At 41.8% G+C, this 26,564-nt stretch overlaps 1 protein-coding gene across 4 annotated transcripts in view; it reads left to right on the top strand.

Moving 5' to 3' along the window:
* Positions 1-2,397: 2,397 nt before the first annotated feature.
* Positions 2,398-26,564, top strand: part of LOC126248628 (plasma membrane calcium-transporting ATPase 2) — a 401,953-nt gene continuing 377,786 nt past the window's right edge. For all 4 annotated transcript variants that reach the window (XM_049949802.1, XM_049949801.1, XM_049949800.1 and 1 more), the window contains exon 1: positions 2,398-2,505. The gene's annotated coding sequence lies outside the window, so the exon portion shown is untranslated. The remainder of the gene's footprint in view (positions 2,506-26,564) is intronic.

Here is a 26,564-nt window from a genome sequence, read left to right as displayed (position 1 = left end):
TTCGTAGACATATCCTGTTCTCACATTGAACAAATTGTGTAAGCGCAGGTTAGTAATAAAATCAACGTCATACTTTTCCCATTTCATTCACTTTCACTGACCGCGTCCCGTTCCTAATCCATTACATATGGAAACATTTATATACGTCTTTCTTGCATTTACAACGCCCGATTTGCAACTGGTAGCCAAAATTAGGACTAATTTTTCCCAACGTAAATCGGTTCCTCATTAACGCATTAGACTATCTACCATGTTTCGTTGACAGTCCACACTGAACCTCTGCTAGTAGCCGCACTTTAATTATAACGACCCTACATGTGCATCATTCCTTTCCGTGCGCAAGGTAGATTCATTAGACAATAGCGTAGTTCCTTACACGGTGCTATTGGAGGTGATTTGCCGTTGCCTTCCTCCGACCTCTGAATTGACTCAGCCAGTCAGTTTCAGGGCGACTTACAGCTTATAGTGGACTCCGAACTTCGGTGCAACTTGGTATTTTTCACACACACAAATAATCTCAAGATCGGAAATAAGCGATAAGTGAAAAGAAAAAAAAAAAAGAGTTCTTTGACTAACTGCGGATTGAACCGCGGACCTTAGGGCTTTTCGCTTGACGCGTAGCCCTTGAGCCACAGAACTACATGATCGTGGCATATTATTTGATCCAATAGTCCTCGAACTGCAAAGGATTGCTGGCAGTCAGCTTTGCCAGCGAACAAATACGCAGAGACGAATAACAGATTGTTAACCCGATATTTTGTATAAACTATGCAGTTACTATAATCTCATTTATGAAAACACTTGAATTAACTATTCGGAACTTAGCTCTTCTTGCTGCTAATCGTCAAAAGTTAACTAGTATTATCCGCTTATGTGGAAGGTTTCCTTCTAAATAACATTTAAAAAATCTGACAGTTCTACGCAAGGGGCGAGAGCAATAATGTTTGAATTTTCTAATTAGGAGTGCCTTGCGTTTATTGACTATGCGACATTGATAGCAAGATTATTATGGATGTAATACGTAACAGGAGCAACAGGTATCCTATATTTATTACACGTTTTTCCACCTAAGATACGCTTACATGCAGTTTTCTTGCTTATGGTGATCGCTGTTGTTCTATAAGTACAGCTAGAAGCGTGTAAGAAGTATTTCCCCCCGAAGTCCGTTCGCGACTGGACAGCGAAATTTTGCAAAACGAGTGTTATTAAAAATACGCTCCTCGATGATTTTTTTATATAGATCCAAATTTCGCTTTAAGCTGTTTTGAGCAATGCTTTTTCGAGTGTGAATTGCAGAGAACGTTCATTAGAAAAGTCCCATACTACGGTACTTAAAACGCTTCTGGTTCTGTTATGGAACAGCGGAAAACTACATGTGAACTGGTTTGTCCCACTTGGAATACTGTATGGTAAAATGCGTATCATTTCAGCAAAAGCTTTGCGCTTGGAATGCGTTAATAATCAGTCAAATCATTGTATATTAAGTATCAGAAGTATTTTAAGCGGACTTTGTGATCGCCATGTTGTACACACAAAGTGAAAATTTTGAAAAAACTTCGCACTGCGGCAGTCTGGACGCGAAGACATTTGCTACCTTCAGCGTCAATATATCAGTGTGTAGTGCCTTACCGAAGACCTAGCGTAGTTCACAATTTCGAGTTATCTTTGAGAAACTTGACTTCACCTTCTGAGTCTAATTTTAAAAGAAAGAGGAGACTAACAAGCATCAGAACACATAACAGCTCAGCATTATGAAGGTAAAGTGCAGGGAATCTAATATTCCGTTCATCTCAGCTTTAATAAAAAATTTTCAAAGGCGTAGAATTGCTCATTAAATATATTATAGAACCGAAAAAGTTACAGTAAGTATTGTACCACTTCTGTGCTTATGTTTGTTTGACGTAGTAAATGTATGGTTTTACGCAACAGCTCCTTCTTTCTAAACGCTGTTGTGTTTCAAGTTACTCAATGAAAGACTGCTGCATATCTACAGGCGAAAGTAAATATACGCAAAAGAAATGTAATATATACTCTTATGATATAAGACTCACTCATAATTAGACCGTTGCTGGTGATACTACAATGAATTTGCAACTTTGTATATGTTCCGTACCTGAAACAAACATTTTACGGTCTTCCTTTATGTTACAGCAATATGTACAAAAGAAAACAATTAACTGAAATCAAGAGTAACCGTAAACAAGTTTTCTTCAATTTATTTTCGCTTCTGTCCTGTGTAGCTGCCGTAGTTCAGTCACGTAAAGTCGTCACGATTTAAAAAGGAGACGAAGACGCGGCTATTCGTTCGTCATCTAACCACGACGAGGCGCTAGTATCGATCGACTCGCGGATACGCCGCCAGAGGCGGTGCTGTCGGCCGAGCACAGTCCTGCTGCAGCGTTCAGTTGGGTTAGTTGGTAGTGGCGGTGGTCGTGAGGTTTGTGTGAGGTGGTGTAAGTCATCGACTTATAGGATATTTGAGGCGGAGCACCGGCCTACTCTTCTGTGAGTACAATCGCAATTTCAAGTTTTTTATTGATTGTTTAACTCAGTACGGGTAGTTTTCGTCCCGACATACAGTTTCGATAAATTATTTCGTTTGCCTGAAAGTAGCGTCAAGACACATGTGCAACAATGTAACAGTTTTAATTTCTTTCTTCGGATAAGGTCAAAACTTTTCGAAGGGCTCGTATTAATAACCTTTAAGTTCTTAAGAGCACGAGTTGATAAACCTTGTGCAGTTAAATATATGTTGTAAGTTCCCCTGGCAATTTTCTATGGTGTGCCCAGGGGGATGAGTAACAAAATGAAGCTTTGAAGTTATTCGTAGTACGAATTTTGTAAAAGTATAACAAATTGCTGCGTAATGATCGCTTCACAGTGTCATTGTGGTATTTCGTTGCTTATATGAAAATTATATTGTTGGAACCTATCACTATAAAGTCACTAGAATTGAATATCTGATAAATACATCGTGTTAATTTATGGGTAAAACTGTATTGCTGATATTCTTGTTGCAAATCTCATCTTTTTATCTATTTACTTTTCACACGGCTAGTGTATTTTGGGACAAGTATCTCATTGCATCGCTACCGTTAATGGTCTGTCTGATGTAGTGGTCACGTAGAGGTCCCATACAGTGTCTTGGCTTTAAGCATGTAACTAGTTAATAAATTCACTTGGCTGATCATTGATTTAGCGTTACCGTAGGTACTTAAAATGTCCTGAATTGTATGTTCTGCAAAAATTCGTACAGACGTAGGTTACGAGCACGTTGTGTAAATTTAACTGGGACTCTTTCTAATCTTAACATCCGTTCTTGAAAGCAACGAGGAAGCGGAATTGCCAAGAAGTCAGTTTTAATAGCTGTGCTTTCGAATTTGAATGTCAGTGCTGTTCGTTACGGAAAACGGAAGTTAAAAGTGGACGTAGGCTACTATAGTTATGCGGTCGTTCTGTTGCATAAATCAAGCTCCGCAGAGGTCAAAGTGCATGTGGGAAAGAAATTAAACTTTCCTTTCATGTTATCCATCAATGTATGGCTGGGTTAGACGTCGTGACTTAATACAGATTCGATTTTTGGGATGTAAATAGCACTATAAATGTAGTCTTCCAGGACATTGAACTTAGTGGCAATTGCAGTACACATATTAGACCGTAAATAAGTCGTGGTTTGCTTCATTGAATACTAGAATATACAAAATACCGGCACGAAAATTTTTCTGCCGAGAGATGTGGTGGTAGTGTCAGATAACAGTATTTGTTGACGCACGGGACATACTCGCGGACGACGTGTATCTGTCGGCTCATAACATGCCGGCACGTAAATGATGTCATAGCTGCTCAGCAGATCGCGTGCGTGAGTCACAGTGCAGTGGGTGGCAGAGGGTGTGACGTCAGCGTTGTCACGGGTAGAGCATGCGTTTACACTGACCGCGCGGCAGCCAAGAAATGACGTAATATCTTACAAGCGTGGGAAGCTAACATGGCGGTTATCAGTTCATCTGTTTAAGATTTCTTGATCGGAGCGGTAAGAATCCAGACACACACGCTGCAACCTTCTCGCTATTCACATCCCTGGCACTAGGTACGTACCAACTCAACTTAGTTAAGTGTATCATGAAAGTTTACATGCTCTGGACGTAGTTTACTAGCCCTCATTAATTGGTTCTAAGCAGCGCAGCCTGTGTATAGAGGGGAAGCGTCGTTGGCCTATGCTGTGGGAACAGGGCAAGTGTGCGCGGGTGGGATACGACAAAGGTCGCGAGCTGGCTGCACGGCCGGCCCGGGCTTATCGGCCGTCCGAGCACCAGTGTACCCGGCGAACGGCCCAGACACTGTTGCTCAGTCGCCCACGATAACACAAAAGCTCATGTCTACACCATTTAGGAGCCTTTAATAAACCTGACCGAATTCAGTAATTAAAGGTGTTTGGACCGTGTTTGACAGTTCAGAATATTGTGAAATTGTAAAGTTCACTCGTGTCGCTTCAGTTTGTGAAATCTGCTCTTCAACATTTAAAAGTTGTAAAATTATATTCCTTGGAATCTTGTTAGCTCTTCGTAACCATCGCTTCAGTTTTTCTACACTTCGCAGATGAAGTGCGAAAAGTATACGTAGATTGCCTATAATTACTATCACCCTGACGGGCACACGCTGAGTAACTATATAATTTTCCGGGTCCTATGCTTAACCATGTCGAAAGCTTGATGTACAGTTCATGGAGTCTTTAAATCGGCACCAACGACGTTCCTCGTTCGTGGAGAAGACAGCTTTTGGCTCGTCACTAAATCGTGTTCGTTCTACGGGTATGTAATATGCTCCCTTCAGTTCTGCGGGTCAGAGCTGTGTAGGCTCTGTGGTAAATTTCAACGCTTCCCTCACACTATCGTGTGTAATCGTTCTGGCTCTGTAGTGTACCCGTGTCAAACTTACGTACAGTACTTGCAAACGGGGAGTGAAAGTGTTTACGAATTTAGTATGTCTTAATTAAACGTATGTATACTGCACGAGATGGGAAATTTACTTCCGGTTAGCAATTACAGATAATTGACGAAATTCTAGTGAAGCATTTGACGTTAACGAGAATTGCATATCGATATTGTGACGTCAGAACGTTAACAATAACACTAACATTTAGGCTGCAGTCTTCGTACAAGTAGCACGTACTATCGCAGCTGTTTCTGTACAAGAAAAAATAGATGAAATTTGACATAATTAAGAATAAATAACCATGTAAAATTATAGCTTTACAAATTATGTGGAAGGAGAGCGTTTTGCCATATTTTTCGCTTGTTCCAAATCAAAGCGAGAGGTCGCAGTTATGATACATGAAACAACTAAATCGAAACTGTCAGATATGATGTAGCGTCATGACTTACGATGAGAAAATCATGTATGAAGCTGTTTCTCGTCTATACGGCGCAATAAATGTGTGTTCGTATAGCCAGTTACTATCTGCAGCGTGTATATTGCAGCAATAATGGCGAAAGGTTGGTTTGTCGTATCGTCGCTTGTAAGTCCAATTCCCCCTCCCCAGATGTCACAGGGGTGTATTCGGTAAGAATTTTGAGCACACGTCTTCATTTAAGTAACACCTGTATCACCTAGATTCTTTGTGGCGTTGAGAAGTACAGTGACGTATTAGCGCAACGCTTGTTGAATAGAGCGCACGACCTTGTTGCCGTACTACCGAACACCGGTTGCCTGACAGTTGCTTCATTTGTTGGCTAATGAACAAGTGCGAGCAGAAAGTTTCTTGGAGTGTTTATTTCCATATGTGGAATGCAGTTCAGGTGTATTGATGCGTAAGGATAAGTAAAAATTTGTCCACTTCCAAATAAAGCTATGCGATGGATAGTCGTGGAAGTATAGATGTAGAACTTTCCTTTGGTGTAAATTTCTGGTAATGAAGGCAGGTAAGTTGTACATTAGCCATGGAAAAACTGTAGGGAGACACTAGGTATCGCTAACAAAAATAGTTAACCCTCGGTATGTTGCTATATTTTCTCTGAGAAAGTATTCTACATTTGAACTCTGTCAAGTTCCACATCGTAGCAAGAGATAATTACGTTGCCATGGAAACACAAATAACTACATTGAAAAATGTGCTACGACACTTTAGTCAGTTTTCCTTCCGTTACTCAGCAGGGCTCCAGACCGTTCAAATTCTGCAAGTCTGCTGGAGATTGCTTGCTATAGAATATCCTCTGTTAGAAGTCAGATGTCACTCTGCAATTTAGTAATAAATCTGGCTTCTCTACGAAATAAGAGTATTGTTGTCACGTTCTGTAGCTTTTTTTACTTCATGGAGTTGGAATATGAAGTAAGACTGTTTGTCGCCAGACAGATTTTTAACAAATGCTGGTGCAGTGTTTTTGCAATTATAGTTCTGTTACAGTAATTATTTTCTAGTATATTCCCTACATATCCTAAGCGGTATTATTATTATTATTGGTACAACACTGATGGCCATTGGTCAGCGCGAGATTTAGCACTGCCTGTTGGCGTGATGCGGTAAGGAAAGTATACTCCGAAGAGGCAGACGATAGCGACAATACGGAGTACTAATGGGGAAATCCAGTGGACAGATTGTGATGGTCCAGCTTCTGGGACCGAGCATCTCGCAAACGCCGAAGGTGATTGGCTATTTACGCGCTACTGTCCCTGTGCCTCTGTGAAAAATGGTTTCAGGACGTGAAACCACGAGTAGGCGACAGTATGTTAGACGTCCAAGCCTCATCACATTACGTGGTCGTAAATTTGCTCCCTCCGCAAAGCGGGATAGGCGGCGGTGTGTGGCATACCTCACGAGAGTATGCTAGTGCAGACCCAAGGGTTCGGAAACGCATCGTTTAGCGCACGTTGTTGAACATGCGTCTCAGCAGCAGAACGCCCGCTACGTGTTCCCATGTTGCTCCAACGACACCGTGGTAATGACCTTACGTTGTCATGGCCGCCAAATTCGTCTGATATTAACCCGATGGAGAACATCTGGGACACTATCAGGCGCGAGCAGCGCTCCCATGAACCACTGACCTGTAATTTACGTGAACTGCGTGTCTTGGGTGTAGACGTCTGGCGCCACATTCCTCCGGGAACCTACTCAGTGCAACTCAGAATTGCTATTGCATTGCGTTCCGAAGGTGAAACACGCTGTGAAGCAGGTGGTCATGTATCTATATGGCTGTATATAAAGTTTGTATTAAGTAAAGGTTACAGTAGTTGCTAAATATATGGAGAAACGCTTTCTTAACTAGATTTTGATTTAAAAGGGCAGAAAATGTAAAATCGTATTGTTGTTGTAAGTTCACCAAACCTAAGCGCAAGGTCAGAACTCCGGCGGCAGTGTAGACTGTAGAGGTTTCTAAAACACAAGTATTAGACAGAAGACTACACGGACGTGGTTCTCACGCTCTACTTATTTTAAATTTGTTTTAGTTGTGGAAAAATAGAAACCCGCACGTAAATAACATGCATTTATTGTTGAGCTATAAATTCTCGGAATCTCTTAATCATGACACGTGTTCCAAAGTTTTCGCTCCGAATTCAACGTTGGAACTCGTCCAGAAACAACTTAATCGAATTCTTGATTGCTTCATACTGTAATATCGAAGTTTCAGGTGCGCAAGTCTGCTGGCTACCATGTTCTGCTTGTTAAAAAAAGGCCCTCCAAACGTAAGTTATCCCGTTCTTAAACAGCTAAACGTTATCGGCATATTTCTTAGCCCCGTTAACTATGTTACGTGGTATACGCACACATCTGCCGTCGTAATTGTCGGCTACTTTCTAAAAGACACTGTCGTAATTACTGGGATGTTTCTGAATATACACACTGCAATATGATTACGGTCATAGTTTCATAAACTTATATGCTAACTACTCATAAGAATTTAAAAAATATGTAAGGCTACCCAATACTCGTACCTCGCACGTGAACCAAAATACATGGAGCCACACGGCAACGTTGAGACAATGCAGTTTCCTGCCTAATATTCATGTATGTCCACACTTATCTTCATTCTTACTGAAAGCTGGTGAATCTTACTTCTCATTGTTATTTGTCTGCGTAGTATTCGTTCCAATGTCAATATCGTTAATAAACGCCTTTATTCACGTAGAAGTTGAAAATATTTGATCAGCCTTAAAAGCCAATTTGAGGCTGGATACACGTTCGATGTCCGATTACGTGATTTATGTAGGGCGACACACCCCCTTTCAATCTAGGTTAGTTCAGTATGTTCCCAGTAATTTAACAAACGTCGGTATCTTGGCGTAGTCCGTAACAGCACGTTTTCGGGCGATTGGCGCCAGTCTTAATTCAATACTGGAAATTGATCACACTCGTAAAAACGGAGAAGTGAATTACACACACAACAGGATATCCACACTAGGTCGGAGGAAATTTATTTTATACCCGAAATATGTCCACGGAAAACGCGGCTTCGCAGTAGCCCATTTGCCATTGACATTATCTCCAGTTGTATATGTGGCAAGGAGACGTTTTCGTTTCCGAAGACTGTTACTTGTATTGTCGTAGGTTATGGTGCAAGTCTGGACTAAGACAAACATTGGGACATGAACCTAAACGAAATTATGTTCGCTACACGGTATAGTGAATCGTCTATTATAAATTATCCGTGGACATTGACTGGAGCGTACTAGCGCAGTTTCTCAGTGATGAAAACACCTGCTGGAACAAAGTCCGCTGCAGGATGCTTCAATTTGGCGGTGCTCCACCACTCGTCGGTGGTCGTCCGGAATCATCTGCATAATATATGGGTAGAAACGATAGGACCTTCCCCCCACGATGGCCAAGTTATCAGATCTTACGCCAGTAGCAGTTTTCGTGAGATGTCATTTAAAACAAGTGATACATGTATAGGAGACCGGCCGACCTGTTAAATCTGTAATGTTGAAACTTGCAGGCCTGTCTTTACAAGGCAGTGAGCAGCTCATTGCGAGCAAGTGCCTCACGAAGCTGTAACAGGCGATAACAACGAAAGGAGAATCAGTCCCTCTTAAACTCAAGCTAGGTCTACCACTATCATCGACTGCTCGTTTCCAAGTGAGCTGCTGCCAAGCCTGGTTGCCAGTGGACAGACGGCGGTAATACAGTCTAGGATTGTGGGTCTCCAAAGCGTTTCATAGACAACTGTAGTTGCTGTGGGTATATTTTCCCTATATTGAGTTAAGGGGGCGCCTCCTCGTATTAACTTGTTCGTAGAGGGGCAATATCTCAAAACTACGGGTTGCGTAATAATGGACTCACTTGTGAACCACGAAGCGTAACTAGTACCATGGTGTGAAGCTTAAGCGTTGCATAGGGGTATTAATCTGCAAACTATGGAAAATAACGGAATATTATTTCTTCCAAATCGGTATTGAAGCTAGAAAGTACCCGTTAATATCGAAAGTTATACAAAATGAAAATTACATTTTATTAGATGCGGGTAGTAACAAAAACCTCTCATTAGGTTAGATTCGTTGAAGGAATTTTTAAATGATTTGAGATATTCAGTGACATGGTGCGGATGTTGACGTTTCGTAGGCTACGATTTTGCATAAAGCATACAATGATCTGTACTGTCAGAGAACGCAGTAAGGTATCAAACTGACGCAGTTAATCTATGAACTTCAAATGAATCGCCTTTGACTGTTAGTATTTAGATACAAAATACCACTGATTAGCAAATGAACGTGAAGTGGTGAAAGTTTCTCCAAGTTTATATTCTGAACGAGAATTTCGTTAAAAGGATAGTGAGTGACTCAACGTTGCAGGAAGTACGTGGAAGGATTATTTTCCTTGTCGAGACCCTACAGCCGTCTCCAGCTTCACCAGTGCAGAGAAACACGTGACTCGCCTTATGTCACCGGTGTCGTAACAAGCGCGGCACTATATGCTAAGCGGATGAGGCACTGACTTCCGTGGAACGATCTCCTTCGCGTCATGTCAGCATCTCTGCAGCCTACTGAACGTATCAAACATTTTCCTTCCTTATTGTCGGCTGCCCTTCCCCCGTCGGTCTGCGGCAGTTTTTTTCCAGCGTCTGCTCTTGGCAGGGTCCTGATATAGATCTAGAATACGATCTCGGTTGGCGCACAGTTTGCGTGCGTGCGTTTCGCTCCCGTGGCGAATACGACTAAAAATAATAGACCTGGTGCTACCACTAAAAATAGGGAGCGCCGTTGTTGCGGAATTTCGTCGGAGCCGGCCAAGGCGGCGCCAATTATACACAGAGCGGGCGCGCCGCCGCTACCTCGCACCTGGCCTCGGGGCCCCGGCGACCGCCGCTTCCTGCCAAACACCTTCTCCCGAAGATATGTCAGTAGGCGGCGGCGCTTGTTGCTGCTTCTGCGAGCGTAAATACACGCCGCGCAAGAGCCCGATATACGAATTAAATTCCGAAGCAGCGGATGAAAATGAAAGAAACAGTTTACATAAGTTTATGGGAAAACACCTATCACTGTTGACCTCAATGCTACTAACAAATTCTACACATGCACCGTAAAAGGATTCTTATCCAGTCAAACAATGTGTTGACGTTACAGTGTAGAGTAGGAACAATTCTAAAGCCTTAATCCTTCTATTCATGCCCTTTATGTTGTGCACATTTACATACCTTGGGTCCATTGGACCAGTTATGCCTAATACGAAATTTTAAATTAAAACGAGTGTTTTGTGCATGTTATCGTACTCCATAGCGTACCCTTGTAGCAAATATGTTAGCAGTTCTGCTGCTTCTTTGATCACAGGCATTATTTCCTACACTGCCACCACATTTTATTTTTCATCCAAAGAGATACATGCTACTGCCTGAGGAACAATATCCTGGTTTTCGACTGAAGCAGTACCTAGATTTGATAGGAAATAATATTCTTCTACCAATTAACAACTGATTCAAAATCTGGTCTTGAAAAAATGTATGCTGTTTACTTTCCTCCTCATTTTTTTAGATGAAGATTCCGACATTCATCTGAAAAAGAATAATTTGTAGAAATAACCCAAGTACCATCTTCCTGTGTGGAATGTAGGTATACAACTGCTGTTCATATTTATTTATTTTACAATTGGCCATTACAGCTAAACAAGTTGTAAGTTGTCGATGTAGTTTCTGCGGTGACAGCAGTGCATATCTGTGCCAGTAATGTATTCTGTGAATACAACCCAGTGTAATTTGACACAACATAAACCACAGGGTCCATCGGACCCAGCTTACGTAAATGTGTGGTTTAAAGAACAACAGTCACATTTAAAACTTTTTTCTGATAGTACCTTTGTGTTACTGATATTGCAAGGATGAGCGGGGGCTAAACTTTGTCTTTCATATACCAATTAAAAGTTCATTCTCTCCGGGTCCATCGGACCCAGTGTATGCCTATTATCGTTATAGAGATAGTTAAGCTTGAAGTGGTTTCAAAATGTCTTGAGCCGGCCGCAGTGGCCGTGCGGTTAAAGGCGCTGCAGTCTGGAACCGCAAGACCGCTACGGTCGCAGGTTCGAATCTTGCCTCGGGCATGGATGTTTGTGATGTCCTTAGGTTAGTTAGGTTTAACTAGTTCTAAGTTCTAGGGGACTAATGACCTCAGTAGTTGAGTCCCATAGTGCTCAGAGCCATTTGAACCAAAATGTCTTGGAACACACATATTGCGGTATTACTTACTCGTTCACAGCATAAATAGAGCCGCCTCTTAGTAGCATATGCCCCTCCCATTTTTTCCTCACTATCTGTGGGACCATTTGAGCCAAAATTGCACGGCCATAATAAGACACTATTATTCGCGCGGACTAAGTTGCTGCGCGGTGGCTGATCGACGCGACCGAGTGCAGAATGCTTCTACGGTCGCTCCCACCAACCACAGCGCGAATAATACGTAATTCAGAACTCTGACGGCAGGAATTGTAGTTACATGGAAAATGAACTCTGCAGTGGTACAGGTAAATATAGTTGTACGCGATAGTAACGTTACGCGGAATCGCTGCGCATACCGAATTCTCGTAAAGTGTGTAAAATACGGGGGTTAGGCTCTGGTTTACTCGCATATTAAGTTTAAAATTGCCGTGATTATTAGTATTTCTGCCAAGAAAACCAGTTTTTCTGAAACGCGTTTAATGCAAAATTTATACCTTTACAAATTAACAGTGAAACACAATAATACACTAACAGAACTCCCAGTCTGCTCTTGTCACAACCCTTTAGAGACATAGAATTTTGAGAGTGGCACATCGCAGGGGTTTTAATTTGAAATCCCCTGCAGCATTTCTTCGTAAAAGGTTGCACTGGTTTTCGGCATCCTTATATCCAGGTGCTGTTTTTTCTTCCATAGAAAGGGGTGGGGCTAGGTATCAGTCTTCAAAAAAAAGCCCGCTTCATCAAGGTTGAAAACTTGCTTCGCAATATAGCCTTTTTCGTAAAATTGTCTGCACCAATCTGGTCTGGCCGAGAAAGGTACTGAATCGCCCTCTTTCGTTAAATCTGCTTGCAAGGTCTTGGGTTTAGCTTGAATAGCATCTATAGAGGCAGGCATGTGCTGTTTGTTATGCTCTGTCGGTTTTCTGTATCGATCCAAAACTTCTCTTTCTAATCAATACGACCTTAGTACAGGCTTCTTTTCCTGAACAGGTACGCTCTTTCCTTTTACCTGAAATTTTAAGTACAGACCATGTCAAGTGTACCGTCACAGATGTTCTGACCTGAACTAACGATTAACTTTTCGAGAAACACGACAGAAGATGGGCGCTATGCGTTAATACTTCCGCGTACTGTTGAACAGATGGCAGCACTCAAATTAACACAAAAGTCCCGTATATGCGAAAACGCTGGAAACGAATCCGTGTGTAACTGTGTCAACCTGTACATGCAAATAAAACGTAGAAAACGCCTCTGAACTGAACTGAACTGCTGCACAGAGTAAAAAGAAGTGAAAGAGATTACAACAATAAAGCTAACTTCGATCTGAAAATTCGTGGTCCATCGCGAAAATTTCAGTTCTAGAGAAAGGCTACTGAAAACTGAATCAGTTCCACTAGCAGATGCTATTGGAGCATCTCTCGATGTTAGTCTGTCCTGTGCAACACACATCATCTCAGCGTAACTACACAATCTACAGCCATTTTCATGTATTTTCTATATTATAGCTTTGGTCTCCCTTTACAATTTTTGCCTTTCCACACTTCGATAGTCAAACAATTACTTGATGCCCCCAGGATGTGTCCTATCAACCGATTCTTTCTTTTAGTCAAGTTGTTCCATAAATTTCTTACTTTCCCCAGTTCGATTTACCACCTCTTTGTTTCTTGATCTACCCGTCGAACCTTCAGCATTCTTCTACAGAACCACAATTCAAAAGCATCTATTCTCTTGTGTGAACTGCTTACCGTCTATGTTTCACTTCTTTACAAGGTTATACTCCAAAGTCCTTCAGAAAAGAGTTCGCAAAACTTAAGTTCATATTAGTAGATGGTAAAATAGCAAATGCTGAACGTTAAAAATCCCCTTTTTTTCATAAATTTATTGTTGACTCTCAGGCGTTTTGTCCCGAAAGTGGTAATTTGAGTACACCGCTTAAATTAAATTCTCTGAAATGAAATAAATGGAATAAATAACGGCATCAATGTAATATGACACGGAATTGTATCGGTGAAAGCCTCTTGAGGTATACAGAGCCTGCAGTGTTGTCATAACTGAAAGCTGTCCACCTCCGTACCTGAGCAGTTAGCACCGCTGACTGCCATGCAGGGGGGCGCGGGTTTGATTCCAGCCGTGACGGAAATTCTATCCGCTCGGGGACTCGGAGATGTGTTGCCCTCATTATTTCATCATCGACACGCAAGTCGCGGAAGTGGCGTCAAATGAAAACTAGGCTGCCGATCAACCCCAGATGAAGTATCTTGGCCAATGTTGTCTTACGATTATTTCATTTCACTGAAAGCTAATGCCAGACCTAGAGTCGTGTTCGGGTGTCCTGCGTGGCTATAGCGACTGCTTCCAATAAGTCAGCGATCGGGGTTGATTTCTAGTCTCAGTGATCTGGTACAAATTTTCGTTTAGTACGGCGTACTGAATGTCAGATAACTCTTCAGAAAATGACACTGGCAGTCTTATAAACAAAAAAAAATCCTTAAGAGAAGTACAAAACTGTTTCCGTATGACTGGACACGATTTCGTTTGTGCTCAGTCTCGAATGACTTCGTCGTCGAGGGACACTAAACCACAATATTCCTTTTTTCAAACTTATTAAAAAGTAGTCGTGACATTTTAGTATCTGGTGGCTCAAATAATTGTGTATAGTATCTGACGGTGCGTTTACATAGCATGAATCCAAGTAAAATTAGTACATCTATCGAGAAATTGAAGTAACTGCTCATGTGGGATTGCTATCCCACTTAACGGCGTTCGATAGCTCGTGGAAAAGATAGTCATATGGCACATAACAATATCCACGCAAACTTTTCGCCATGAAGTAAAACAGTGCGCCAACGGTGAGGGCGAAATATGGCGACGCAGTGCAGTTTCCGTCCTATTAGTCTATATTTCCAAGGAAGTGGAACTGAAAAGGCACTGTGCCAGCATGCTCCTTTGTTTCCTTTTCTTTGCGGAAGTTTGTGAGAATGGAATTACGCTATTGCCATTGTGCTCCTTTCTTAACGAGCTGTCGAGCGCAATTAGAATAGTCCCTTTTCCTCTTAAAATGAGATACAGGTGCTGCTATATTTCGATAGATAGCGTTATTATCCACATAGCAAAACATTTTTCCATTTGCTATCATTAGCTGCAAACCTCTTCGATATATTGAAATGGTTGTGAAACATTCGCGATCATAAAATGTAGAGTCGCGCCGTATATGCGGTACCAAATGTGTGTAATATTTGGCAGTGTAATAGAGGCTGGGTCAGTACTTAACGTTTAAAATATAAGCGCCGGTCGTAGACTACGAAGTTAAAAAAATAGTATTTGCATTTTAGCTCTCCGTGTCACACTTTGAAAATTTACAGCATTAATACTGTAGTAACAGAGTGAACACATTAAGGATGCGTCTGGCACGTGATCAAAACCGAACTGATCGTATTGATCCCATGCCCTGAGATTTGGAAGCGCGCAAGCTTGGTTAGGCTGCAGTAGGCATAGCTTTACTGAGGTTTTGCTCTGTTCATGTATCACGGCAAACTCTTCGTGCCCTGTTAGCCTATTTTACGATCGGTAGGGTTGTGATAGGGAGTACAACCACGTGAGAATTCCTGGGACTTAAGCTTCGCTAGTTGTGCTATGCTATTCTGATCTGGTTGAAATAAAATAGGGAGATTTAGACCGAGGGCAGTGGCTAAAGGCCTTGGGACACGGTTAGCTGTTTCTGCTCAGCACGTTTATGTAAACAACATAGACCGTCAAAACCCAGCTGCTTGTACTTTCCTTCAGCCACGGTCCATCCACTAGAGTGGAGGCATCTTACATATTAACTTCAATAAATTCTGCGCCATCAGCTATCACTGTGTTCATGCAGCCATCTTCATATCATTAACCCACCTATTCTGTCTCTTCAAGGTTTATGTTCGCATGCTCTCCAATAAGCATCTTTACTGCTTTGTGTTTGGGTCACGCCTCGCTATACTTTCGTGGTTCGTTTTAACATTTAATTCCTTGGATATTAAGACTGAGGACTTTAGTTTTCCCCTATTCGTTTCCAAAATTCTGCAGATGCAGCTTAGTTAGCGAGTCATTTAGTTTTGCCAGGTCTTCATTTGCAAACACGGTTCCCTCACCAAGCTGGAGGTGGGTCAGGGACTGAACATCGATTTTTTTATACTGCAATCATCTCGATCAAAATCTTTGAAAGCATTCTCTATGTTAGTGCGTAGACTCCCTTGGTCAGTTAGTTGCCGTGGATTTCGGGGTGCCGTACACCGAAAAATAAGTAAAACCTTCCCTGGTTCGGCAAAACCCGGCGAAATCATTTTGTTGCTGGAAAGTTGTCGGTTATTTCATCTGTCATCGTTACTCGTTGATGGGTCTGAGTAAAGAACCTTCTGTATTTTGTTTCTCCTTAGATCATTCAGTGCAACAGTATCCGACGTGTCAGAAAAATTAGTTAACTTTGCATCAGATACTAATATTTTATGATTAGTACAGTGGCTTGCTGTGACCATATAGCTGAAGCTCGGAATATATTTTATGTTATAGTTACATGACTAATGTTTATATTATTTTTAGTGAACAGTAAATCAAGGGACAGGCTTATCTCGATACCACTCGTAACTAGTAAGGGCTGACATAGTAAGGATAGATATTTAAATAATTAGACCTGATATAAATGTGTATTACTACAAACTAACTTTACATAAAATAGTTTGTGGCTTCACATTCACCCTGCACGCTTTGGTAGATCACCTGCAAGATCAATGGAATTAAAATTCCACTCTTTTTCTGAGAAGCAAATTTGGTAACTACTTGCGGTGCTCAGTTAATCTAAACGCGCATGTTTCGGCTCGTCTCGCAATGCACTATCAATAATTTAGCGTAATAAACGCATCGAAGATAGGTAACGATTTTATCTAGATATCGTTGAATTAACGCGTGCCTCTAATTGCATAAAATCTTTACAGTTACTGTTACCAAAGAATCCCCTGAATGCACGTCACTGGATTAGAATTAGAGTTTCGCAGCTTATGATCTATTTTACAAATATGATTGAAACTACCTGCTTTCTGTCGCTTTCATCCCATTGCTTCCGAACTTATGTAGAAGTGTTCCATGACTAACAATATAGAAATCTTTAGGATGATATAAATTAACTCATCCAACCTTATGTATTATCAACTCAGGACAGGACTTGAAAATAAACTTCGTAGTTTGAAACTAGTCGCCAGCGTAATAAAACGACACAGTGGCGTACTTATAATTTACTCGTATGTTATTCGACACTATTGTTGCTGTTACTCTACTTCTACCTGGTCGAAAGCCATGTTGGAAACCACTGTATTCAGTTGATTGTAGCCGATCAACTACTTGGTGATTCGTTGTTCCAATAATCTCAATTGTGTGTGCGGAAAGGATGATACGGCGATAATTTTCAACTTCGTCTATTACCACACTCCAATAAAGTTATCACTTTCTGGATGTTTAATATTTAGTGAACACTCCCTCAGCGAATGAGACATTAACAATGTGAGCCAAGGGCTTTGCAGTTAGTGAAGCAGTACGAATTCTGATACTGGTACTTCGTGTACACTTCGTGATAGGATGCGTTTGAGGCTTGCAATCACGTGTAAATCATCATGTTCACTAGTTGGTACTTGACCCCACGCTGTACGTGTAGATACTTAAGTTTCATTATTTGTGAAATTCGAGCTGAGTGTTTGAAAAGCGTTTATACAGTAATCATTTATTTAATTTGGCAGATCTCTTTTGGCAATATCAGCATTTGTAAGTGTAATTTCCTGCCATTCATGTATCTTCGGTGTTAAGATTTTTACACTATCCCGTACAGATTTTGATTCGTTACTCGACAGTCTTACACTGTCGTTTCTAAGTAATTTGTCCTCTGCGATTACCTGTCGCTACTTCCTAACTGACCCTGCCATTCGTAAGGACTTCGATTGCCTAAATGTTAACTGAATCCAATGTTTTACATTAGTTAGTCAATGCTTGTTATATGTTGATGTATTCTGTGGTCTTTCCAAGGAAAAATTTATTGGCCTGTGTAAGGTAAACAGCATAGAACCCATTCCGCACCCGACATGCTCGGCTCACTGGCAGAAAGGGTCGCCTGGTAATGGCTTTAATTAGAAGCTTTTAAAGACGTTCTTAAAGACTTACACAAGGATGATCCTAAATATTTTCTGTAGACTTTATTGAACTGTCGTAAGACGCCAATATTTTCAGAGATGTTGTTATTCTCTTCGAACACATGAGAATATTACTGTAGCTTCAAATACAAGCTTAATGTTTCGTATTTTATTCTCTCGTAGAACCTTCGTTTCCACTTGACTACAGGTGTTATCTACTTCTGTCCATAACTTCAGGTATTTCTTCAATGTTCACATCCAAGGATGGTGGATACTAAGATGATGCATCTGTAGTCGATGAGCTGTATAAATCGAAGCACGAACCATATCTTGCTTATGTTTCTGTCCTCATTTGCTTGTTCCTAATTTCTTTTACTTTGATTCATCTGGTTACCATCCTGTATTTCAAAATTGTCACGTTTTTTGAGACTTCGATAGTAAACGATGTTAAATTTCCTCCAGTTTTTCAGAAAGCTTTCCGCAATGATTCGTGACGCATCCGTAATTCACCTTGGATCAGGAATTAAATCTTCCTCTTTGCCGATCTCGAATGCTGTACTATGATGAACATTGATCGTAATGCATGGAGAAGCCGAGAGGCGGCGTTAATCTAGGAGCGGATATCAAATGGCTGATTACATCAGCTCTTACGAAATCGTAGATTCAATAGATAAATGTTATTCTGCAACCGTTACAGTCCTGTGAAATAAACGGCAGTCTCGCTTTCAGGCGGAGCGTAACGTCTAGATAATTATGAGCCCCGAATAAATAGATATTTAATTTTTATCATTCGAAGACTTGCAGATGTGGAAAGAAATCTTTCTTAGAGATGAATGTACGACGACATGGGAACGCGGAAAGTGTTATATTTAGGAAAGTAAGGTTTATTTAATAAAAAGCACGATTCAGGAGGAAACGTTGGGTCTATTTATGGGTAGGGTATACATTCACGACGTATTTAGTAGCACAATGCGGGATTAGTTTGTAGTAGTAGTAGTAGTAGCAGTAGCAGTAGTATTGGTATTTGAAACGGTAATCATTTGTACAGTACTACGAACAGAAATAAGAGAACCAAACTGTAAAAATTGCTGCGTTTGAAGCGCTCGTTTAAGTTATAGTTAAAGAAGCTGTGGAAAATACACTAGTTGCTAAGGAACTAGTGTGCAGCAAAAAATTGAGTTGTAGATTATGTTCCTAAGTACACACTGAGCAAAGTAGTTGAATATTACTAGCATAAGTTACTTGTTTCAAAATTATATTTATTAGGAATATTTTGTGTAACTCGTTACCTATTGAATTACCATAAATTTGCTGTTTCGACTACATCCAGGCATTTCTTTGGTCATAAGTGTCCTGATCACCTGTATATAATTTAGTTCAGTGTGGAAGAAGACTAAAATATTCTACCAATCATATTGTTCGGAGATACAAAGTGAGTCGGTAGAAGTTCCGTATCTTGCCGTTGTCGGGTTGTTGGAAGTGGTAAGTTCGTAAAGATTTTAACTCATTCACTCGTATATTTGTGCTCATAGGTCAGCAAGCGCTTTTTTAACGTTCTGTTAAGATACGGATTCCAGAATATTGGAAATTGTTAAATGCTGAAAAAGCTATTGATATGTGAAAACTACGTCTCTGGACATAAGAATTTATCTTACGGCAAGTATACCAATAGAATGTAAGCTCTTCCGCTTTGTCTTTAGCAGAAAATAGAAAGTCTCATGCAAATGGAAGAGTCTGCAGGTTATCAAGTTCAGTGCGAACATTTTTCATTATGGAAATTCTGTTCTGATGTCTTCTTACGTGTGAAACGAGGGACAGACAAATGGTAACCGAACACCCGCCACAATCGAACCATACAACGGTTCGATTCAAAAGTAATCACCACACGCATTAAGACGTTATCCCACTTGGAGTCCAGACTGGTAGATTCCTGTTTCGCAGGATGCGGTCGGCCTCTGACAGTTCCAGACCAGTACCCACTCTTGCACTTCCTCGTCAGACTGAAACCGACGTCCACATATGTCTTTCTTCAGATCGTCAAAGATGTGAAAACCACACCGTGAAAGAACTGGACTACACAGATATTTCAGCGTCTCCCAACCAAATCGCTAAAGCGTAGCCTTCGTTTGATAGGAAGTGCGGAGGCGGGCGTTATTGTGCAACAGGATGATTCCCTCAGAAAGCATTCTGATAGCCCAAGGTCAAACGGCAAAGCCAACAGTGGAAACGTCCCACATATCCCTCATTAAAAACTTCCAAAGCTGTTCTCCCAAGTTCCGGTAAGGTCCTGATGTACTTCTCGACTGCAAGCGCCCCCTGCCCGTGAAGTTTGTAGTGTGTGGGACGACTATGTGCAGCGCTATAAAGACACTTCGCAGAAACTGCGACATGCCATACATAGACAAAACACCCAGGAATGACGTCGGACGGAATCATCCTCTTGCACGATGACGCCGCCCTCACACTGCCAACAGGACGAAGGCTACGCTTCAGCAGATCTTCAACCGTCTGATGATGATTAAATCTTGGGCGACCCGAAGAGACATACATGGAATTCCCTTTGTCAGGCGAGGAAGTGCAAGAGTGGGTGTGGTTGTGGCGACGTTAGCGGCCTACCGCTTTCTACGAAACCGGAATCTATCGTCTCGACTTTAAATGGGATAAATATATTTAACTTTTGTGGTGATCACTTCTGAATGGAACCAATGGAACCTGTCTTCACCGACCTTTAAATATTGAGATAATAAAATGGCTTAGCGAAATACGAAATGTTAGAGCACACAGTTTTCTTATAAAACAGGATTTATTCCGGCATGTTTAGATCAAAAGGGCACAATTGTTAGCATACTGGATAAAGATTCAAATCCGCGTCCGATCGTCCAGACAACATTTTCCGTCATTTTCCTAAATCGCTGCAGGCAAATGTCGGGATGGTTCTTTTGGAGGGAGAGAGAGGGAGGGGGAGAGAGAGAGAGAGAGAAAACACGGCCGACTTTCTTCCTTTCGTAATCCGAGCTTGTGCTCTTTAGCTGACCGCGCTGTCGACGAGGCGTTAATGTCTAATTTGCCTTTTTTGCAGTTCAGAAGCGAATTTGGTAGTGGAGTGTGTGTAAAGAATTGTGATCTGTTCACTCTGTGAACAAATGACTTTACATTGTTCTTTACACTTACTTGGTCAACCCAGTTTATCGGACGGATTACACCCGCGAAATCGTTTAAGTGCTACTGTTGTCCAAACATAAGTACATAAGTACATAAAATACGAACGACGTAAGTAGATTGAGTCCCAAATATTAGCTCGCTTACTGTTCATAAAATCCATTGAAGTAAGCTGGATAAATTGATGCATGGAAACCGTATACCAAACTACTTGCTCTCTCCATTTTCTCGAAGTGAGATAGCTTTTCCGCCTGCTAAAAGCGAGCTTGAATCTTCTTATAAATTCTGTGTTTGGGAGTTCACTTATCGCCGTGAACTATTATGGCATACAGTCGTTCTGCATTCCATGGAAAACTGCTGCTACTTCCTTGAATACCTGGAGGAAACACAGACGTATAGCAAAGTTCAAATAGTGCCCTTTGGAATATGCAGTATCGTAATCCGAAATGGATATGGATCCCTGCTGATCCGCTAATACTTGAATTTGCTCGATATGGAATCTGCCTACCTTAAGTTTATCTGTACCGGGCGATGTGGCGGAATGGCTAAGGTACTAGACTCGCATTCAGGAGAAACTTACTTCAGACCCCCGTCCGGCCGTCCAGAGTTAAGCTTTCCGTCGTTCCCCTACATCCGTCACGACGAATGCCGGGATGTTTCCACCCCGTCCGTGTCCTACAAGAGATAACGCTCCATCTCTAGTGACCTCGTCGCGACGGGGCATTAAGCCTCAATCTTAAATATCTTAGCTAACGTCTATCATGTGTCTTGGCCCAGAGTTGTAATGGCTTTCGTATGGGTCTTCTTGCAAGTGGTTTTCGTTTGCATGTTTCTCAATAACTCTGCATCATTATAGAAAAAGGTGGCGGGTACATTGAAATGTTACTTTTTGTAGCACTTCTCCCATTACGCATATGTACTGTACTTTAATATGGTACAGTTTTTGGTTTGGCTTTCTTGGTTCCGAGAATTTGTGCTTCACATAAATTTCAACGGACGGCTATCCGAGTGGGATGTTAAGCGTAACTGTGAGCGAATTAAGGTTATAGCTGAGCCAGTGCTTCGACGTTTAATAACGCTGCTGTTTGACACTTTTTTAAAAAAACCGACGAGTTTGTCGTGACGTTAAATACATATGTAAATTTCTTGGTAAAGTTTGTTCGGATCGTTTGAAATGTGCAGCGTCGAAGTGTTAACCATAAACGGGATGTTAACTTGATGCTTTCGTGCTCATTGTCATTATAAAGTCAAGGATAGAAAGTGGAGGTTCCATACCAGAGTTGAAGTCGATGAAAGCTGCCGTCACAAATGAATTACTCAGTGACCCCTCTTATTCTGTTCTGCAAATTTCTAAGTGGCGATGCAAGCTAATGGCGGTTCAGCACCAGATTTGAAAAGCGTAATGTTAAAAATTAAAGACAGAAGTTGAAATTGAAGACATCGCTGTTAAATAGCATACCCCTGAAGCTGCAGCATCGGTGTGAATGACGTATAGGGAAAAAGTATGGCGGCCAGGGCTTCCGTCTATGCGGGAAAGTTGGCGCTGCTCTCTTTGCGGGGCTTCTCCCCCCCCCCCCCCCCCCTCTCTCTCTCTCTCTCTCTCTCTCTCTCTCTCTCTCTCTCTCTCTCTCTCTCTCTCTCTCTCTCGTTCCCCCCTCCGCATTTCCATTCCCCTCCCCGTGTGATGACGTATCCGGCTGACGTCATAGTGCGCCTGGTGACGGCGCAGGGAGCTGAGGCTGCCGGCTTAGGACAGACGCGCACGTGCTGCTTCAGCGCGGCGTTCCTCGCTGCTGCCATCCGCTGCTCTTCGTTACGCAAAACGAGTTTGAGTCCCGGCGCCTCCTGTATCTGGCACCGTTGTCACAACACGCACCACAGGTAACTTGTCGACCATGAATCAGTAGTAGACACACACAAAATGTATGTAATGCCCGCAGCATACATCAGTTTCGACTTCTCACAACTTAATAACTCGTCCCCATTTCGGTTATGAATACAGTACGCAAAAAAAATTACTTCGTGAAGTATTGTGATCTTTGCTCACACAATGCAAGAAAGCCCTTTCTATGAAATAGTATAGTGACCCTTATACATTTCTGAACTTGTTCAGTGCTTTGTGCGTGTGTGCAAATCAAACGTCATCTATGTCCTCGCTGCCTTTCTCTAAAGTGTGAAAGATAAAAGTGTCATTTTAGCAGCATAGCCTCTCTTGCGGCGATTCAGCCTAGACGTTGACCGCACGAGGAGATCAAACTGTACAAAAACTGTATTTCCAGCGGTCTTAATTACAGAGTGCAGCGACACTTAGGGTCGTGAACTCGTAAACTGGAGGAGCCGGAATAAAATTTTACGTGAACCCATAACTCGCCTTGCGCGAATTCTTTAGCTCACGCAAGGCCACAGCGCAAGTTCTTCCCCCGTTCTTGTTCAGTGCTAATTAGGGATTCTAGGACAAATTAGTTCTTCCAAGAAAGGAACAGCAGTTTCCGATCGTAATGATTCTGAAAACTGAGCTAGCTACATACACAAAAATATCTGAACCTGGGCTCCGCCTTAAATGAAATCATACAAGAACTCGGCCATATTTAGTGACTTATGGAAAAACATTTAGCCAGAGTAATAGATCTTGTAACATATTCGAAGTAGTATTATGGCTACAGATCGCTATCATGATGGACGTTTTAATATAAAATGTGATTCGGCTAAGCTGGGAAACACTTACTGAATGGCATTTGTGTTATTAGTCAGACATGGTCTTAAGAGTTCTTAGATTAGATTCTGCTTGTGACTACGCTGTGATTTTCTTCAATCGCAGTTCTTCGAATTGTTTGATAGCTTAGCGGAAGAACACCGTTCAGAAGGTAGTGGAGCATCTACTTCATCTTATCTGCTGAAATCTTTCGTGGCTACTGGTTGCACTGTCAGATTACACACCACAAATGTTTGACACGTCGTGAGAATCCCTGTCTGATTATTTGTATGCAATTAATAAATATTGCATTTTATAGTATACTACTTGAATGATGAATTTGTTGTATAGTCCTCTGGTGAATATGCCAGCAGCGTAAATAACTCTGCCCACTATATTTAGCAATATTTCAGTCGGTGGAACACGTCTTCGAGTCGAGGAGGCACAGCCGATAAGAAGGGTTACCTCGTTTCGAGTCCCACTTTTTGAGTGACGCGTGGCCGGCTTGCCTGTTCAGCGCCGCGACACCGTTGCTCGAAGGCCGGCCGGGCCGTGTGATCTCAGATCCCTTTTCAGTTACGTCATGAGGGTGCGCCACAGCAGTTTCCTAAGACCGGTGCGCAAAGAATACCCGTGACGGCAGCGCGCAGGTATCCGCCGCCTAATCGCGGTTCCGTCACGACGTGACTTCATTTCGCTGCCAGGCTATGCTGTTCCTATTCTGTGTGCTCCAAATATTGAAACTAAGCAGCATTCTTTCTATTTGAACACGCTAAATTATTTCAAATTGCAGATTCTGTCGCAGGTACTTGTGTATTATTAGCGAACCCGGCAATGCTTCGCAATTGCTAAATATCTATAGGAATCGGGTATAGGCTACGTCCTAATCACCCCCTCTTTCTTACCCATTACGTCCTCTTCCCTGTAACTCCTCCTCCCTCTTCATGTCTTTTCCCCTCCCCCTCTGCCATCTCCTCTTTCCGGCTCTCTGAGCTTGAGCTCTGTTTATTTTCAACAAAACTCTCATATAAATTGGAATGGGTAAATTGGTTGAGTTCTTTGGTACACCGGGTATAGACACGTCTCTTACTGCTCACAGGATTCGAGAGATAGTTTTTCCACAATAACCGTAAATCGCTCAGGACAAATGTCTGTAAGATTCCTTTGAAAGGGCACAGCCGATTTCCTCCCCCATCATTGAAACCTAAACTGCTTGTTCTCCGTCTCTAATGACCTAAATGTTGACGGGACGTTAAACCCTACTTCTGCTTGCTTGTCTCTGTGACGGTGGTTGCTTCGGTGACAGTATTTCGCATAGCTTTACTCTACAAACGGGTAAGATTACTAAGTTTCAAACAATTCAGATTCCACAGTAGTACTTCACTTATAAGCCGATAAGCCATAAATGCAACTTTCCTCTTGTCGAAATAGACTGTGAGGAAGAAAACGAAACAGCACGTAGTTGAGTACGAAATTCTTTTTATGATATTATGTTTAAGGAGAAAAGGATATACATAGAAGAAACAATTCGTGTGATGGTATAAATGCCCTGCTCTCGTATCTGAAACTAATTGCGAGAAGGAAAACATAACCGCACATTTTCACAGCACTGCAGTTTTTCTCGCAGTTGGTTTCAATAGAGAACCTGTACATTGTTGTTTAAGAAAATATTCGGTCAAGAACTTCCCGAGAACTTATGTAACAACGTTGAACCACTACTTGTCTTTATATAGTAGTTACATGCCTATTTTCGACAATAGAAACGTTCTGTATGGAACTAGTGTTAAATTTTAAAGTTATGATACTTGCTAACTTTCATGCGTCGGGACTTTGTTCTGTCGCACACGTTTTTCTGAATTCATGAAATTGTTCCTTTATGCCTATTTCAGATAAATTAGTTGCCATTAGTTCACGCTAAATTCAGCTCTGAAGACAGGTTTCAAACTGTGCTGGTGGCCGTGAAGAATTTCGATAACGCTGCTAGTTGAATCCGCTGTCTAAAGCTTCCTTTGTAAATCATCATTTACAGGAAAGCTTTTAGCAGCGTATCGTCACTGCTGACTAGAAGCCAACGGAAAAAGCGTGAATATTGCTACAAGACAATTGTTGACTGGATCATTTCAGCGTGAGGGGTAACAGATGGAGGAAGCAAAGTTAAACTACCTTGAAACATTTCTTGCAATTAATGCGAAGAATTCCAGTGAAGCGCTTTCTGATCTCGGCGTGAGTAGGAAATGCCCGAAACACGCATAGCGGGCAGCGCGTTCGTATTCGGCCGGCGTCTCTGAGGTGTCGCCAAATCCGGCTCGCCACTTCCGGGACGCGCGAGTGTGCGTGCAGCCACGCACTCGCTCAGTGTGCAGAAGCCTGTCACGTTTACTACACAACTTCGACAGGAAAAAAGCGTCTCTTGCTGTGAACAAGGTGGTGTTTAATTCAACATTTTCACGTTCATGTTGAAAACATAAAAATGGTGGACATCATTACAATCTGAAAACTACTGCTCAGTAAGCCTTTCTTGTTCGTATTTCTTTTCACCATTACTGTAACAATGTTCTTTCTCTTCGTTGTACATCACTGAAGAAGTCTGGTACGTATCATATTTACGAAGTAACTTTGTGATCAGCCAAAGTCAGCTTGCAAAATTTGGTATTCTTTTAGAATGTTCTAACAGTAAGACCCTAAGAGCCGTCCGGCGCATTTTCCATGGTTATTCGGTAGATACTTGCAGTTTAGCTTTTGAGATGTGTAGCTGCAGCCAAACGAAACAAATGTTGCTCCCTTACGTCTTTCATGCGCAGCCCAGTGTCGACGGAAAGCGTAGGGTTGCTTACTGCTACAAAAAAAAAAAAATTTTAATCGGAATTTTACGTTTTCACTCAATAGAACGGTCCGAAATTAGTCTAGGGCGATATGCAAATGATCCGTACA

This window comes from Schistocerca nitens, chromosome 3, assembly GCF_023898315.1.
Source record: "Schistocerca nitens isolate TAMUIC-IGC-003100 chromosome 3, iqSchNite1.1, whole genome shotgun sequence".
NCBI classification, from domain to species: Eukaryota; Metazoa; Arthropoda; class Insecta; order Orthoptera; family Acrididae; genus Schistocerca; species Schistocerca nitens.
The sequence above is the reverse complement of the archived record's forward strand: the minus strand, read 5'-3'. Positions and strand labels throughout refer to the sequence as shown.